The sequence below is a fragment of the Temnothorax nylanderi genome, unplaced genomic scaffold, assembly GCF_030848795.1.
Source record: "Temnothorax nylanderi isolate EJ_2023f unplaced genomic scaffold, tnyl_v1.0 TNYL_tig0001_pilon, whole genome shotgun sequence".
NCBI lineage: Eukaryota > Metazoa > Arthropoda > Insecta > Hymenoptera > Formicidae > Temnothorax > Temnothorax nylanderi.
Window position 1 is genome coordinate 4,471,969 of NW_027249063.1, and position 19,181 is coordinate 4,491,149.

General features: G+C 41.7%; 2 long non-coding RNA genes across 3 annotated transcripts in view; one reads left to right on the top strand and one right to left on the bottom strand.

Annotated features, from left to right (window-relative positions):
- The window catches only part of LOC139787427 (uncharacterized), a 71,681-nt gene that overhangs the window by 12,387 nt on the left and 40,113 nt on the right, over positions 1–19,181 (top strand). For both annotated transcript variants that reach the window (XR_011722641.1, XR_011722642.1), the window contains exon 2: positions 11,008–11,122. This is a non-coding gene — a long non-coding RNA (uncharacterized lncRNA). The remainder of the gene's footprint in view (positions 1–11,007; positions 11,123–19,181) is intronic.
- Positions 1–19,181, bottom strand: part of LOC139787437 (uncharacterized) — a 128,498-nt gene that overhangs the window by 2,295 nt on the left and 107,022 nt on the right. The window contains exon 2 of the long non-coding RNA XR_011722644.1: positions 6,569–6,701. This is a non-coding gene — a long non-coding RNA (uncharacterized lncRNA). The remainder of the gene's footprint in view (positions 1–6,568; positions 6,702–19,181) is intronic.

A 19,181-nucleotide genomic window follows, 5' to 3' on the forward strand; every position in this document is an offset into this window, starting at 1 on the left:
ATTTAATACGGCGTTGATAGAGACGTAGTCATGTTTAAGTGTGTGCGGACGAATGTAATATCGCAATCGCGCATTTCTGACTAGCTATCTCTCTTTGATTTAGCCAGCGCAAAAATGGTAATCTCGATGCCGCAAGAAATCGAATTATCACGTTATTATTCGGGAGGATGCAATCAGTGACTAGTTTGTTTGCCGATGCTTTGAAATAGCGTAGCTGTGAGCAGATGGTGACGGGAATCGATCGTTGCTACGCCATACCGCAGACCCGAAAAAGGCGAATGGTCAATGGTCAAACGAACGCCGTTACCCGGCAGACGCAATGATACATATATATTCTGCGTGGGGGAAAGTCCGTTGTTACGATTTTTAATTGGAAATTTTTTCGAAGAAAGGGTGTTTCTAATTGATTACTATAACAAAAAGCAAACAAATGAAAAAAAATGACGTTTTGAAAAAATTGCACTCCGAAAATATTAGTATGTACATTTATTTACTTCAAAATATTTTTATAATACAATAGTAATAAAAAAATTCATTATAACATTCTTACGATAAGTGTCTACGATAAAATATTTAGTGTTCACATACGCGTTTGTTTTATCTGCACGTTCGAACAAAAATATTAGCAGATGGAGACTACTTTATGTCTAACATTTCTCTTATTTTTCCGCGGCGACTTCGTCATCAAAAAATAAATAACGGAATTTCGGGAAACATTCGCGCGCGTCGAGTTGCATTATTTCGCCGGATGACGGTTTCGGGATCAACAATGTGGGAAAGAAGATAATAGCTCCGGTGTATCACTTGTATTATGCGAATGATGAACGATGATTCTCTCTCTCTCTCTCTCTCTCTCCTGCGCGCGCGCTGTCGCTCTCTGTCGCTCTGTATTTAGCGTCCCGTCATATCATATCACGTCGCTTTAGACTATGTCACGTGTTACGTGCTCCGTCATTCCTGATGATGTATGAAGAAGGGTCCTGGTTTCTTAAGGGCTTACCTTTCCGGACTAGCTCGAAACCCCTACAATATTAGGACCACCGTGCGAAAACGATAACTGTTCCGTCCATGATGTTCCTCACCGTATCACATACTGTCCTTATCCCTTTGGGCCAAAGTTATAATTATATCAGTATCTTGGAAGCCCAATACAATCTTGTCAGACGTATCCAGAGGTAAAGGATATTTCGAACTTTCTTTCTATAAGTTTTAAAATAATCTTTCTGTGTAGAAATCAAATCCGATTGAAGTAAAATTGCTTTTATTTTTTAGTATTTATTCGTCCAGATAAAAATTTAATCCGAAGAGGCTTACATTAGGATCATTAGATCTAGTCGTTAGATCAAGAAAGAGACGCGACAAAAGCTAATCAAATTTTTGTTAAGGAGTAAATTAGACTGTGTATATAGTTTACAGAATATGTACCTGTGAGATGTATAAAAACTGTTTATTTAGACCTTATCCGTATCGAGCTAAAAAAAACTGCTATATATCCTAATATGCTTAAATAGCAATATTCCTTTCTCCTCGTATCTCGCGTATCCGGCCAGAAGTCCAGTTTTATCTCCTCGGAGACAGGCGTGCGTCTCGTTTAGGAAAACGTCCGTCATGCGTCTTATAAACGTGGCAAACCGATACGATCGATCAGACACAGGCGGCACGTGACGTCTCTTTCGACGGTGGACCCAGGCGTTTCCACGATCGGCGAGGTTCGAAGGAGGGCACGCGCGGCTAATTAAAGCGCGGTACCGAGTTAATAAGCGGCAAGTCGATGCTGTAATTAGCGATCATTACCATCGAAATATCTCTTCCAAAGAGGATCACTGTGGTGCAGCGCCACCCGCCACGGTGAATTTTAATTAATTCGATCGGCCGCGGCGAATTCCTCGAGAGATTGGCGACCGAGCTTTTAACACTTTGCCTACGAGCTATCAATCCACCCTCCTTTTTATTAATTAATCGGAGCTTAATAAAATGCTCTGTAAATTTTTCAGCGAATTAATTATACAAATTGCATGGGTAACTTCGAGTAATGAAATAACGAGTTAATGTTGATTAATAATTTGTAAAAGAATCTTTATAAAACGAGGTCGTGCCAATCTAAATATTATGACCCAGATTTTTATAAAATATCATTACGTTGCACCTATAATTTTACCCCATTTAGCGTTATCGTCTAAAATTGCGAAGTTACAAAAAATAAAATTGAATTAATTAAGTTCAAAATAACGCAAATTTCAATTTTGCATAACGAGCTAACCCATTATAACCTTACGGCAAGCTACATTTCCAGCAGCTTTAAACGCACCTTGTTGCCTCTTTAGTGGGCTTAACGCTCGACGACGCGTGAGCACGTGTCCCCGAGAGAGAAGGAAAACAGAGGAGATCAGGAAATATAAGAGGGTAAACCACCGACGAGTTTTCGTGGCAACCGAGCAAAAAACTTAAGCGCCGCGCGATGATATCGAAACGATAGAAATTTTCGTTATCCGCGCGTGCGATCGTCGCGTCGAGGGTGGTAATTGGCTGGGAGAGAGAGAGCCGGGCTCGCGCGGACGATATGCTTTCTAATATTTGTACACTTTGATTGGAGTTTGCCCAGACGGGACTCAAATTAATTACACACTTTTTCCTGCGCGTCCCGCATTCGCGCAATAACACGATAACGCGCCGGATGAGTTTCTCGCATCGGCATACATCGCTGTCGCGTTTCGACCAAACGAGTACCCGGCTGTTTGGTAATGTGCGACAAAAAATGACTCAAGCCCGCTTTATATACGCACAGTTTATAATCCGCGGAAAAATTTTATGGTTAAATCTCAGAGACAATATTCTTAGCAAAAAAAAAGTCTTTCCAAGTACGGGCATGTTTTTATTCTCGCAAATATTTCTTACCTCGAAACCGCATCAAGCGTCACCTGCGTGATATCGATTTTTATAAGAATTTGACTCGTATAATAATTGCCGAATATAATCATTAACTATTTATCAAATGGTCTGGAACTATAATGTATAATTATCTAAAAATCTCTACATACTTTACTAGATAATCGTGCACTGTTAAATATTAAAAAATAAAATTTAAACCAATATCTTGAATTAAATAACATTTTGTTACTTTTAACTACCGTGTGTGTTGAAATTTATTATTTTAACACAAAACAATATTATTTTATTGATTTAGTTAACATTGTTTCAGTTAAATTAATGACATATTGAATAGAAGAAGTGGCGACTTATAGGAAAATGCTTAAAAATGACTCAAATTGAATATAATTTGATATTACGAATTTAACAGTGTGTGTAACAACTCATAATTGCGGAAAACTTTCATCGTAGACATCTCATAAAGTGTTTGCAGTGTACTATAATGTTATGCACATAAAATCGAGCTAAAGACGAGAAGCTTTCTCGTTGTTAAAATTACTTTAGCTATGCGCCTTTTATTTCGCACACCTCAATTCACGTTACGTCCGTTCTTTCTAGCTATGCTCGTTTTCTTTCCCGTTTTCTGTTCCTGATCCCTGAACATGCGCTTGTTTTATTTTAAGCGCAAAAACTAGAAAACGTTAAAAAGAAGGACTGGAAAGGGGACCTACTTTCTCCGCGGCTTGAAGAAAAGCTCGGCTTGAAGTTCGACCTCGTAGCTCGCACCACCACTATCATCACCATCACCAACGTAAAATCTCACGCGTACTTTTCTACACGACGCCGACGCGACGGGGGATACGCGACGAGGTGGCGCGAGACCTTGCCGTCCAAAATTTAGGACGGTTAGAAGGCAGGAGGATGAGGGAGAATGGCGGAGATCGTAACTTAAATCCAGAAGTGATCATTTTAATAGGGCCAAATTAATTTCTCGCGAGAATGCGGCGGCGACACTGCACCCGGAGGGTTGGCCCGGCAGAAGGGGTGGTGAAGTGAGGGTGGAGGAGACTACTGAAAGCTCGACTGGTGCGCAAGAGAGAGAGAGAGAGAGAGAGAGAGAGAGAGAGAGAGAGAGAGAGAGAGAGAGAGAGAGAGAGAGAGAGAGAGAAAGCGACGACGAAGAGGGATGGAGAGAAAGGGAGGATCGAGGGTAGCGCCGGGATCGTGGGGCATAGATTATGAGATGGGTGACATTCTCTGACATTTTAGTAATGTCGCCACCGTCTAACCCAACCCGACCGCCACCCGCGTCCCACCCCCTTGATGGTGGTATTTGGTACCCAAGGGGCATGCGGGCATAGTTTGCCGCGCGCGGCCATGGTACAATTCGCCCGGCAAGTTTCCACAGCTAATTACCATATAGTGTCTTGCGGCGCGCGCCTTGCTCTGCTCTCTCCAGTCGAAGTCCTTTAATAGATGTCCCGGCAGCTGCGCAGCTGCGAGAAGTGGTCAATTTTGAGGTGCGAATGCGATTGCGAATTACATCTGCGCCGTGCGTCGAGAGGAAATCTACGAGGGAAATCGACGCAACTGGAACAATCGGACGCGAGAGAATACATTTAAGCACAAGTCTGTGTGCTCCAGAAACGCATAGTTCTGAGCCAATTTTAAAATGAATAAATTTATATTAAATCTGACCTCGATGCTGCGCCACATCATTAATATTCTTACGTTTGCATAAATGTTATTTGGGACAGTATCTATTTTTTTTCCTCAAAACTCTTGTCTCGTCCCTCAATCCGATGTTTAAGGCCGAGAGGAAAACTAAAAAGGCTCGATGCTAAATTTACATCGCCTTCGCCCTTCTCGCACCGGTGCCGTTCCGCCTCGATACAATCGAGATACCGACCCCCGGTCGACCGGGTCATCTATTTCCTCCCTCAGCTCCTCCGGCCGAAGACGACGTCAGAGGATCTCTCACCCTCGTTCGCGCCGGCCGGATATTCACCTCCGTGTCGTCCTCGCTCATTTTTACGCCACTTCCCCGCGATCGTATTTACATACGCCGCATCATAATGGCGGCGTCCTGGTGAAACCAGGAAAATTTTCCGCGGGCGAGCATTAACGAGCAGGGAACGATCGTGAGGAAGCGCGGTGCGAAAAGAAGGAATGAATACGAAATTAATAGTATTCCGCACAAAGTGCGTGCATGTGTACAAACCGCCGTCACGCAACTCCATACATTTATACGCTGAAAAGCCCCCTCGCTTCTTCCCCCCCCCCCTCGTCTTTTCCACCTCGTCGTGTTTTCGCACCTTCCCCTGATGTTCCGCCTCTTTTCCCGAGCAACTTTCGTACATCCCGTCGCGCATCACTTCCAGAGAAGCGCGTGGAAACAATAACGCGCGTAATAGAATCAGTATAAAATAAAAGTAAATTTATAGAGAATTCGTTATTCGGAAAGCGCATTTATTTTATTTACTGAGGTTGAAATACCGGTGTATAGAGGACTGAGGTATTAATAGGAATTTGCAGGCTTTGCACAAATACACTTTTGCTATTATCCATGGCATGAATAATGTTTAATAATGCTCCACTGTATGTATGTATACGTGTGACCACGCAGGTGTTTGCATTTTAAGAAGATCACTGTGTCGAGATGCTGTTTGTGTATGTTATGTAGGTCGTATCGATATGATCGATCCGCAGAATATGGTCGGAAATATCTCGGGGATTGGAATCGTGTCGCGTTTGCTCGCATTAGTTGAAACTCGAAATCATTTCTGGCATATGGAGCATTTAAATAAGTCGCTTAAATGTCACGATATTGACTGGAATTTTTCGAACATCTGTTTTCGGATACAAGTCGGACACGAATTCTTAAAACATAAAGTGCTCCTCCAAGTAGGTTGCAGCGATCACTTGACACGAAAAATTTGACACGGAAAAAATTGCAGGTGTCGTACTTTTAGAAAATCGCCTTTATATGCTATTCATGAGATACTTATAACGTACGCGAGAAGAGTAAAGAATATACTCCTATAATATTTCAAATAAATAAAGCGTTCTATGTATATGGAAATGCCTCTCCTGTGAGATTTTTATTCATCGTACTTGTGATTTTCTTCTTGTTAAGCTTGCTATTTGAAAGCTAATCTAAAAAGAACATTGCAATTTTATTTCTAAAAGTTACTTTTATTTCTAAAAGTTACTTTTAACTGTACTCTACATATTTTATAATGTTCTCTTTTAAACTGCAAGATCTTTAAATATTTTTCTCTCAAAGTGCCATTATTATTCACTCGTTCCTTTTAACGCGAATTTAATCATTTATCGTTAGAAATGGTTCGAAACTTTGAAGTAATTATTTAAGAATATGTATCGTCGATTCTCGATTGGCAATTAAATTGCAGGTGGTCTTTAAGTCCGAGGGAAGAAATGGCGCGCAAGGCGGAGTTAATAAATATGGTCGCGCGCGATGTGATGGCGTATTTCACGTATTTTCATCACCAGCAGTCTCTTAGAGTGCCGTAATATAGGGACGAAAGGGATGAGAAGGTATAGGGAAAGAGGGCCCGAGAGATAGAGCCAAGAGACGAGTCTCGGAGGCTCGTAAGTAGTTTTATTAAGGGGTTCCTTTCGGAAAATCGTGGAGCACGGTTGAATATACATTGGTGGAGATATATGTGATATCGATTACCGTTTGGGGTCCCAATATTACATCGTCGGTCCATCCGTGTACTTTCTTCCACATACAACTATCACTGGCAGTTGTACCTCCATCTATATCTTTCATCTCGCGTACAAGGTGTCCGCAGAATACCTTCCGTAACCTGAAATTTCAACATTACGTTTGTCATCTTACTTTGTAATTAACTGTCATAATTGTATTAAAATTAGAATTAGCCTTGCTCTCGTAACACATACGCATTTGTCGTATCCTATGTTCTTTTTCATAAATATTTGATTTTGAAAAATGTTAATTCCTTAAAATCTTTTTCCATAATTAATATAAAAATTTACATTTAATAATTTACATTTTTCATCAAGTAAAAGTCAATTCTAAAATCCAATCTCGAGGAGAATCCATAAAAGAGTACAGTATAACGAAAGTTTTGGGACACGGTGTACTTCTGCCAGTTCCCCTCTTTTTGTCTCATCCATCTTGTTCCGTCTTTCTTTATCCCTCTTTCTCACTCTCGTCCCTCGTCCACATGACTCCCCATCGCGCTCACGGGCCAAACTCGTACATGGGGAAATAGTATATACATAGGAGCGGGATGGAACCCATCCCGCAAAATAACTTTGAAGCGCTATATCTACGCAATGGTGTATGCACGTAGAGCCCTAAAGACACGACGTAAGCTTTAACTCTTCAAATAATAAAGAGAAGCGGATCGAGCATCAAGTTGAACTTGAGAAATACTCAAATCCCAAACAAATGTGAAACTTAATACAGCAAATCAATGTCGAAGAAGAAGATCCAAAAGTCTATGATGGGAAAAACTAGAACTTGAGACGACATAAAATGTTTCTTTTTAACTTGCGATTGTTACAGTGACTTACGCAACGCGACGTTAATTCGGATAACAAATTTAATAAGGCATCCGATAATCGGATAGGAGTGTGTATCTATAAGCAAATAAATTGAGATGGTATACCGCGGCGATCCGAAAATTGAATTAAGTCGAGCGGCGACAGAGCACGATGGAGTCCTGTAAGACTAATTCAAGGATAATGCGATCACAAATAGGAATCTACGAGCTACGAGCGTAAAATAATTTCGGAGGAGAGCGTGACGTATGCACGTGTGCGCATGTGAAGAGCCGCGGTGAGATATGTACTTTGACCCCTTAAATAACCAAAGAATGCGCGGGATGTCGTTTCGGTGCTACGTGTCACGTGCGACGTAAAATTAAGCGAGAGTACTCGGCACTCGTGCGAAGGTACTCGTGACTATGTTATCTCAACTGTGCAATCCAATTGCGCAAATGTAAAATAGAACAGTCGACGGGAAAGGCGCCGGTGCGCGCCGGAGAATCATAGATCTAGGAAGTTCTCATATCAAATAATGCTAAATACTCGGAAAAAGTGTGGAAAAAAATTCTTTTTTATCTGACAAAACTAAAAACTCCTCGACTAAATACTCTCTCCTTCCTCCCTTTTCCCTCTCTTGTTTTTTTTTTATTTTTGAATAATTTTATATGTTAATTATTACTCTTAGGTAATTGATTCATGAATAATTGATAATGCATCACGTATACCGTCGTGCGCGAGTTTGCGAGGAGCTCTTGCAAAATTCCAAATTCCACTACGTTATAAATGTTGCAAACGCAAATATCCGAAACGGGTAGCGTATCCTCGGAAATAGCGTATGAACGTAGGGCGCGGTGTATTTTTTTGACCCCTTAAATTGCCAGGAAGGTACGGACGGTCGTTTGTTAGCCACCACGTGTTATCGCCGCCTTGAATAATACAGTTGGTGTGTTTTACGAAAGTTATGCGCTTACACCCTTTAACTAAATTACGCTTCGCGGGGGTTTGAACGTTTACCCGATAGATGCGCCAGAGGAGATAAACCAGCAGGGTATACGTCCATTTTCTGTGGTTTTTTTTTACCCGCTAATAAATATTTCACGCACATCGTTCTCTTGCACGAGTTAATAATTTCTATACGCAATACGAGCCGGTAGTAAATTGTTATGCAAACGAATATTCTTTTTATTGACAGGATTATGGAATTGAAAGGAAAAAGAACGTATTAAGGTATTAAAACCATTTATTTCAATTCTACGTATGTGTGACTTCGTTGCGAACAACCACGGAAACCAAAATTGCGTGGAGAAAAAGAGAATTGCTTCTGCAACGCGCGTTTTAAAACGTTGCAGCGAACTGACACGTGCCTTCGAGGTATCGTTGACGTTAAAGAATCACTTGGCTCTGGTGAAAGAGATAAAAGTGGTAGTCCACTGCTCGCTCGTGTAAAACGGAACACGTGCGAAATGGACCACGGAGAAAAATACGGAAACCCGTGCTACGCCAATGTCCGCGCAAGGCAGCAAGCTCCATCGGTCGGTCCATCGAGTCTCGATAGTCGTGAAATCTTTCCCACATCCGTCTTCTAAGCCCGCGCTCACCGCCTTCGTGCCTCCTACGATTTTCTCCATTAAAAGTGAGACGGTCGGCGCGGCGCGCTCGTGCAAATCCCGCACGTTTTTACCGCCGTACTCTTGCGCTTAAAATCAATGTTCAATGCACATACGGCTTCCTACGTCTCGCACGAGCAGCTAAAATGTGTGTACGGCCCCACGAGGAGCACGCTGCGCGCATGTGTGTGTATGTCGAGGGATTTCGAGTGCGAATATACGGGGTGTGCCGAGAAGTGAATGTAAAACAAAATATATAATTAAATCTTGTCAAAATAATCCAAATATACGATAGTAATTCAGAAATATATTTTTTCTTCCATAAAACGAGAGTCATCGTGCCGTTAGTGGATTGTGATTCTGCCATTAACTGTAAAATTAACGAGATATTCAGTTTTTACGTTTGTCTCTCGTTGATACTTTTAACGCTAACGAATTCGATAAAGTGTTCCGGTCGGTCGTGTATGTGTAGACGATACTGCAATGAGTGCCTGAATCGAATACAAATGCATATGATGGTACACGTAGAGAAATCGATAAATGTTACTCTACAACGCGTATTGTCATTCCTCCCGTAAACATAGGTACTTCGTTCGCAAACTGATAGACTATATAATAAATTGGATTTATTTATGATAATAAAATTGAATGCGTATCGTCGTAAATTGAAAATTCAATACATCACGCGCTATTTTCATTTATCAAAATGACAATATTCTCTAGTATCGTACAATGTTCAAAACGAGAGGAAGTCAATAATTTTTAAGAATATTCTAGAGTCTGATTCGTTAACATTTGACAAAGGAACAGTCGTGTTTGTTTTTTCCAAACCCTACCTCTCGCTTTAAACGACAAACGTTACCTCAAAACAAAGAGGAAAATTATAGGAATTTCGATCTGTTTATCTGACTCGCTTGACAAATGTAAACTGTATTGTTATTGGACCTATGATGTCCAAAACATCTTAGTCTACGTTCAATACATTGTCGAACTATCTAGAATTCTAGAAGATCGAACGGATAAATTGGAGGGGCTTCGGGCCCCGCGCGTCACTCGATCGTACAATTTCGCCTTATCAACGTCGCAGTGTCTTTCGACGAGATTGCTCACTTTGCTCATAAATTCGCTTTGCCTGTGCAATAAGTGAAAAGTGCAAAGAGATTTTATTTCCTAAACGTGCTTTAATCTCGTTGCTGTACTGTACATAATGTAAAAAGGTTCGTACTAAATATATGTGTTGGTCAACTCGTGCTGAAATGAAAAATTACGTAGTTCGTCTTTCTGACTCGATATTAACGCGCTCGCGAATATTTGTGCTTAGAAAACATTGCGTAGCGGTCGGTTTTTATCTCGTAACTGTGTTATTTGCAATTTTACATTAGATTCACTTTACGATTCCCTGTCAGAATAGCCGCGAGTTATTGTCGATTCGTCGCAAGACTGGATAAATTTCGTTAACGAACCTCCTCATAGTTGGTGGCTGAACTTCCGATAAGCGCGTTAGTGATACAAGGTACGCCATGGACACGACAGCACAAAGTTTAACGACATAATTACGGATGACGCAATATTAAGGACAATAGCGTATACAGTGGCTGCGAAATCGATATATTGCTCGGTGAATTTCCGAAAGATATATACATATTTATATAAGCATTCGTGTCAAAACTCTAAGCTCGTGTCGAAAGCTGACGATCTTAGAATCCTCGATTTTCTTGACAAAGAGAATATCAAAGATTATGTCATGTAACGTGCCGAGCATCGTGACAAAACGGATCCGTTACAGTACATATTATTATTTTACAAAAATGAAATCTCTAAAACTAAAACTTAGTGTCTTGACGAAATAATTGTGCACAAAATCTGGCATACGCAAAATTTTAATTTTTCATATTTTTACTTATAAGCTATTCCGTCTAATATTTTCGCTTTAATATTTGCGCTTTCAACGAATCAAACTAATCTAACTTATTTTTACCTATATATGTTTCAGCGCCGAGGTAGCAACAAAACAGGACACGACTTCGCAGTTTTCTCAAGAAGTGCACAATCGGGGTCGTGATTAACACTTTGGCGGCTTCGAGCTATTGTCCATCGGCCGTCGTTACGTAAGATTCTTTTAATTACCTCAGTTTTCAATGCATGCCATATCCGTTCCTACATAACCAAGGACAAACATCGCATATTCATACGTGCACGTGTAAAATGAAAAAAATGTTCTCTCCGAACAAAGTTAACAGAGAATTAAATTATAATTATAATAATTATATATTTTCTCGAAAAATTCATTCGCCGACGAACAGCGGCGACTGCACGGTGCTCTTTTGCTCGAGGAAAAATGCGGTCACTCTGTATACCCTTGTGCATAGACGTGTATGCGGGACCATTGTTACGAGCTTTAAGTTTGCGGCCTCTCTCTCTCGAGACGTTTCATCGTTCGCGACCCTTTGTTACCCGTGCTCTTAAAAGACATCCCGCGAAACGCCGTGGAGAGAGATAACCCTCGGCGATCGCGTATAAGAATTTTACTCTAACGAGCCGCGAGACTTTTGTATATCTCTCACGGAGGAGACTCGATTGTATCGCAGCTCCATTCGAGAGCCAGCTCTCTCTCCCTCTCGTCATTTAATGCGCTAAATGGCGGAAACGCGGCCTTTATATTTTAATCCGCCGATACGTTTCGCGCCGAATCACGACTGCGCCCACGTATCAATCACAATAGAGGCCACCCCGCCTCCCTATTTTATGCAATTCCCGAGACGACCCAAGGGCTCCTCGAGAAATTCCTCGTGAGGGTGCATTTCCGTGAAACTTTGCAATCGCCGCAGGGTGCAGGAACCTCCTACCCTCGCTCTATCTTGCTCTTTCACTCTGTTTGCCGAATAGGGGGACTCGGTCCCTTCCACTTCTCTCCCGTCTCTCTTTCTCCCGTTCCTTTTTTGGCGCACAGTTCGGTCCTTCAGACCTATCGCGTTTCTTTCTCCAGCCCTCACCGACGCCCGAGCTCCATCAACGCCTGTCGTTTAGCCCGCGGCGGAGCGTTGACGAAAGCAAAAGTGATTAGATGAAGATAGAGTGGAGAACGAGAGGGCGTTCGCAGGAAATTGCTAGGATGCCTGAATATTTGGTGTCTTTTTCCGCGTAGAGACGCGCACTCAATTATTCAACAATCTTTTTTATAACCGTTTTTCCAGATTTTGCAATTTCTGAAATTTTTATCCTGTTTTCCATTAATTTTCCAGTCAATAATCTCTGTCAAAACAATTATCTCTGCCGTGTGTCTTTATCGTTACGTTACAGCCCCTATTCGTCCCCTTTCAGTACGATTAAGTTTATATTTTGTATCCCATTTTTCTACCAAATCTGTTACTGAAATCAAATCAATCTCTCTTTAGAAAAAGTTGGAACTTCGTAAAAGTAACTAAGGAAAAGTGTCTGGTAAAATTCGATCGTGACGCAAGCAGTAGTTCTGCAGGGACACTTTGCATTGCACTTGTCGCCGTCACGCGGCGCGATATTATTTCTAGCCGTCGCTCACGATTTTCTGATTTTCGTAAAGTGTCAGATGTTGTTTGGCGTCCCGGCGTTGCATTATCGCGGAGATGCGAGAGCGCGCGACGTTAACTACGCATATAAGTAATTAAATACGACGAAGTGCCGCTGACAAATTTTTCCCCGCTCCCTCGTGCGATTCATTATCATTATTGTCGTCATTATTAATGTGTGGTTAATCTCAATACGAGACACTCGCTTACTCATAAAGATGTTTTATCTTAGCCAAATCGCAACTCTTCGAATTTGTCAAGGGTTTAAAGTATCATCGCGTCTCCGAGCGTTGTATACAACCTTCCAAGCATCCTGCGCTTTCTCTCAGTTACCGAAGACCAAGATATAAATTGGCGAACTTTCGGATTCGCGCACAATAGATTTCGAAGCCGCGGCGACAATAAGTCTCGTATCGCGGTACGTCTTTCCGGGATAATTCACGGCGCTTCTTGCAAAAGCGGAAACCGCGAAAAAATACAGCCGCAAAAAGGTTGCGTCCATCTCGTTTGTTAAAAATAGCCGCGGGGTTAACGGATTCCTCAGTCCTACTCGCGGACCTGACGGGGGGTATTGTCCGGCGCTAACGAGAGGAAGCTCGTGTCGAAAGAACGCACCGCATTCGGCGTTGTCCATAGATACTTTCAGTTTTTCAAGACTTCACTGGATTCTTAGGATACTTCTGTCTTATACATATATAGGAATATTTCAGTCTAAAGAAATAGCAAATCATGTTCTTAAATAATAACTAATGCTGTGCGTTCCTCGAATTTTTAAGAGTTTAATGAAAAGAAATGTCTCTGGTAATTTTGAGACTGAATTGTTAGTCTATAGTAGGAATTATATGTAAGAATCAAGAATTATACGAAAAAGAATATTATATAACACACATGGTACCGTGCCATAAATAAATGTCGCCTTGTTAAAAAAATTTAATTTTTCACGAGTGTTCACAAATTGAGCCGGAGCTGAAGTTGATCGCCAAAGAGCGCGGACTTTTTGAAGCGTTTAGTTTGCGATGGGAACGCGTCTGCCCGTACTCTCGCCGAGCGCCGACAATATTCATGGTAATCCAATTCAAATTAATTCTCGGTGGGAGCCGCTCTTCTCGTCCGCGCGCGTCTCTCTTCTACCAAATGGCATCTCATAACCCGCCCGGAGGAGGTTTGTAACCGGAAGTGACGTGAAATATCACGCTGCGACGTAATCGGAGCTCCCCCTTCTCTCTCTTTCGCGCGCGCACGCTCTCTCGCTTACTCGTACCTTGTTTGTCGCCCCAAACCGGCGGATCTCTTCGAGGTTTCTCTAATTGTTACCGCGAGCCTCCGCGATGTTAATCACGTGGCCGAACTGAGACAGTAATTCAGCATTACCCGTGAAGCGTAACGCCCATTCAGATCCGCGGGCAATACCGGCTGCCTGCCGGCTTATTGACTCGCGTTTATTAGGTCCGTGCCATCATCGTTCGCGCAAGTAATCGCGATGTAATTGGAAGAGTAATTCGCTGGAGTAAATTCCGCGATGACGTCTTTCGGCATAGATGAGGAACGCGAGTATCTTGGACATGCATACTCTAAAGACTATCAGTAAAGCGAAACAACAATAACTCTTAATATTTTACCTTCATGCGGGTTTATAAAAATAAAACAAGTCACGAAAACGCTCACTTGACGGAGGTCAGCTCAGGAAAGTAAAATTATTTGACACACACACACATTTTTTGACATTTATTAAATTTATGAAATTTCTTTTTTCGTGTCTATTTTATTTTAACCTTTTAAAGTTTAATATGCTAGGAATTTCATATAATTGGGTTTTATTCAATATATAATTTATCCAGAGTGATCAGCGATCTGTTTAACCCTTTGAGCTCAAAGATAGAAAGGCATGCGACTTATCACCCACGCACAGCAACGCGATAGTAGCAATCAACGCTGCCGCGTGTGCAACGAACGAAATATAAGGCGACCCCGGCAAACGGCAGCTTTCCTCATTAGAATGCCGAACATTCCGGCGAACGCGCGCGCGCGGGGGCTACTTCCGCAGCTTCCTAACTCGGCTCTTCCGCGTGCGTTCCCCTGCGAACGAACGAACGAACGAACCAGCGCGAACGAGCGCGCGCGTGTATGCGATCGAAATTCCGCGCGCGTCCCCGTTTGTAGCCGCGGCTGGCGCGGTTAACCGAATGAGTGATTAGCAGCGCGGCGGTTAAATCGCTAACCGAGTAGTTAACCAGTCGACTCGGTTAGCCGAGCAGTTAGCCGGACGCGCCGGAGCGGTTCATCGGCTCTGCATTGTAGATCCCCGCGTACATATTACACCGACATAACAGAGCCGACATAACGATAGGAATAATGAAATGTATAATATACGATTTCCAGGCTTTTGGATTAAATTGAAGCCGTTCTGTTAAAATAAATTGTACAGATTGTAAGTTGAGCGATCCTCGCAAAAGCGGAGAGACACGCGATTAAAGCGTCGATGTTAAGAAAAGATTTATGCAGCGTCGACGGCGTCTCGGTGTTAGACAACGATGACACGAAGTGACAAACGACGTCTTACCGCGTAAACAAATTCCGTCGGACAACCGTTGAACCGCATCTTATTCAGGACGATGATTGAGAACCGTAAGCACGTTGTTGGCCGCGTACAAAGGCGTTGTGTGTTTGTAGAATAGGATCGCGCTAATAGACGTTTTCTATAAGATCGAAACGACAAGAATGCCGTTGGCGAGCACGAAGGTGACGCGAGCGTAATGCGCTAATAGCACTACAAAAGGTGATCTTTATGAGTAAGGAAGAGACTCGCTCGCTCCATCGATCGTAGGAGGCGCTATAGTAATTTTAACGAGCCCAAAGAGAGGAATTTCGACGGGTCTAAGTATCAAGTGGAGAAGGAAATTACGTCATCCCTCTACTCAGAGAAACACTCTACTTTTAATACTTATTCTAATTTTATTTCTTTTGAAATTTACTATACCGACATTAGTTACATCTCTATCATGAAAATTAACTCGCGTGATATAAAAATATCTCATCCAGAACTGTGAAACATAAATTTAGACATAAAACACCCTAGACAGAAATGTGCCTGAATAACCGGTGTTTGCAAACACAAGGTGGAATGGAAAAGAAGGACGCAGAGGCGTCGCAACCGGTTAATTTGTTATTTCCTCCGCCTGACATTCCTGCTCATCTGGGTCGTTTCGCACACGGTCAAACTTCCACAACGTGAGGCACGGAACTCTTTCGAACTCACGGAACACAGATACTTTTTTTTTCTATGTAACAGGAAAGTAGATATGTACGACAAACGTTCATCATTACATTTGATCGTTATAATTAATCATTAAATCCAATATTTAATTCAATAAATTGCATTATTAAGAGACGTAAACAGTTTCTTGTTGGAAAGAGAAAAAAAGGCAAATCGAAAATGACATCCAGATGTGCCATTAAATATGCTTCTTACTTTTTAAACTTAAGCCCATCTGAGTCGGTCAATTCATTGTATATACGATCACGTACTTGGCAGTACGACAGCTAGACGCGCACATGTGACTGCGATCGCATACAAATACGGTTCATCCACAGGGCGGCGACTAACTATTAGAAATTTGATTAAAATAATAACAAACTTAAGATTAAAATAATTCGCTATCTAGACTTTAAAAATATATTTAACGTTAGTTTTATTTATATATAAGCGTCGATAATATAGGCTATATTTGGTTTTTCACAATTAATTATTTTACACCAATTTCAACAGTATTACATACGTTACATACATTCTACATTTACAACTTTTCATTACTATAATAATTTTTGTAACATTAATTTCTTCCTTACCTAAAAATAATTTATATAAAGAGGAAAAAAAATTATAAAATTTTACTGCTACTTGCGGGGTCCATGAGCCCACCTTTTGATCCGACCGGCCCTGGACCGGAAGCCAGCCGGCAACGAGCATACTCTACATTAGGTATGGGGACTACAGTCGGCTAGCCAGCGGGGGCTAATCCGGCGGAGAGGCATTTTCATCCCAGGGTTTCGGAACTTGCCGGCGCATACCGACGCCGCCCATACCCTCCGAAGAGAAAGAGAGACAGAGAGAGAGAGAGAGAGAGAGAGAGAGAGAGAGAGAGAGAGAGCGCCTTCCCTTTGGCCGAGAACTTTGTTGCGAACTAGAACTGCGTGCTGCTTGCTCGCCGAAACCAGGGGAGGGGAATTAATCGCTATTTCAACGATGCACCGGCCGTTGCATCGCAGCATTACTCGAATGCTCTTATTTCCGCGCGGTGGCTCGTATTTTGCTAGGAAGCACGTTGTTGTTCGCGCTGCGAGCGCTGCGGCCGCGATGCCCGAAATCCTGGAATCGTCCTAATAATTTCAGGTACGAATTAGTCGATGTATCATGGGTGTCAAAAGCAAAATCTCGCGTATATCGAGTTTCTGTTTTAAGAATAAATACGCGAACGGGATGAATCGCCGCATTAGCTATATATATATAGTCGTGTATAGAACTTCGAGAACATTAATTTCTCAGGCGGAACGACGAAAAAAGATTGCCGTCGTTGTTTGGCGCGAAGAAAGAAATGAGAAAAAGTATCGAGTGATAATATGTGTGCTTCCTTCGAAAACGTCTATTTCCCGTCAAATATACTTCTTACTCGATTTCATGCTAATCCTTATTGTAGTGTCAAAACGAATTTCACATAATTGGCATATAGAGCTATCTAAAACGAGCTAGACGATTTTAGACTTGGATTCATGCATAAATAATAGGATTTGCCAGGTCAGCTCTTTCCAGACTAAACTTTGTTTCGAACTGAAGGAAGGTCGGGTCCGAAATCGAGCCACCAAATGCTATTTCAACAATGCGCCGGTCGACTATACAGTCAGTGCATTATCCGAATGCTATTATTCTGCGGTACGATATCATCGATCGATCTAGTTTGCTCATGTTTATCGATCTTCGAACTATTAATTCTCCAAAAAAAATACTGTAATTGCCACAAAATTTTAAGCACAGAAAAACGTAAATATCTTCAACAAGAAAAAACATCAAAGAAAATCACACAGTACTGTGGCGCAAAGATTTTCAATTGGACGTGTATCGATCGCATCGTAAATACGGACTGATATCTGTCCCTTCGGTGTCCCAATAAATGAATAATAAAGGCACGCGTGGCCTTGTGTGGGAATTATAATCGTGTCCGCCACTGCATCGCGATTAGCTTATTGAATATTCCGTTTGCAGTCGGGCTCACCGAGATGAAACGCAGCGCTTGCATTTATACAGGGTACATAAAAAATCGTGCGCTCCCCCTAAACCCTATCGAAAAATGCGCGTGGATCCTTTTAACGTTAAATTCCCTTAAAGCCGTTTTTATTTCTATAACGTCTCAAATACGTTCGTCCATTCGCACGTGATATTGCGTAGATACACGGAGAGAATTTTTTGTTATATTTTACCCTTAAACTCACTACAAACTTAGGACAACTTGGCAACCAAGGAATTTTTAAAATATACAAAAGACATTTTACAAACAACGTGGTAAAAATTACCAAGCAGATTGGTAAATTTTGAAAAATTATTGAAATTGGCTAGATATATTTTAGTAAAATTAATCAAACATATTTCATATTTTAATGTAATAGATATTAATATTTTTTATTATGGTGGATATTAATCAGAATAGCTCGCATAAAATTCTTGGTGGTACATGTTGTCCCACAACTACCATGATTTCAGGGTAAATTTTAAGAGAAAATTCTCTCCGTGTACGAGATACGTATGAATCGGTGGATTTCCTGAAGCGTGGAAAACACGCGGTCGATGGCGCGACACGGAATTGCCACTATAAAGTTTTGACACGATGAACTCCTTATCGAGCTTATTCGGAATGACGGAAACGAGAGAGAACACGTACAAAAAGTGGGAAAGCATAGAGCTACGCATGGAACCATTTCAAGGCGCTAGTCTAGTCGAAAGCTGCCTACTTGAAAACAACGTCCTGCTTTATCTCTCTCCCGCTGCGGTACCATCCCTTATTCATCTCTCGTTCTCGCCTGAAGCTCCGGTACATGCGTATTCGTGTGCGCGCGCGGTGTGTGCACGGGACTCTAAAAAAGGTAGCCAGGCCATTCGATGGCAGCTGTTCCACATTTGAAGGATGGATATTCTTCAGGCTTTGTCGCAACGACAAAAGGCCTCCTCTCACAAAAGAACGACATGGTCCGAGCTTTGCGCCCTAGGTCTCTCTTACTCTCTCACCGTCTCCCTCTTTGCTCTCTGCCTTTGCATCTAAGAGAGGAAGAAAGAGAGAGAAAGAGACATAGATAGAGAGAGAGAAATGAATAAATATTCGTAGACCTAAGCTCCATATGTACCGCAGGGCACAATCCTGACCCTTTGCTTCCTCCGTTGTTTCGGAATATTTTTCTCTTTTTTCTATAGTATCTTTATATGATCTAAATCTAAACTATATATATAAACATTCACGTTGACCACCTACAATACTTGAAATTTTCCACGAAATTGAATATTATTTCTGTTCGAACAAAATTAATGTGTATATCGTGATCTTGTAATTATGTAAAAAATTCATTAGATTCTCTATTT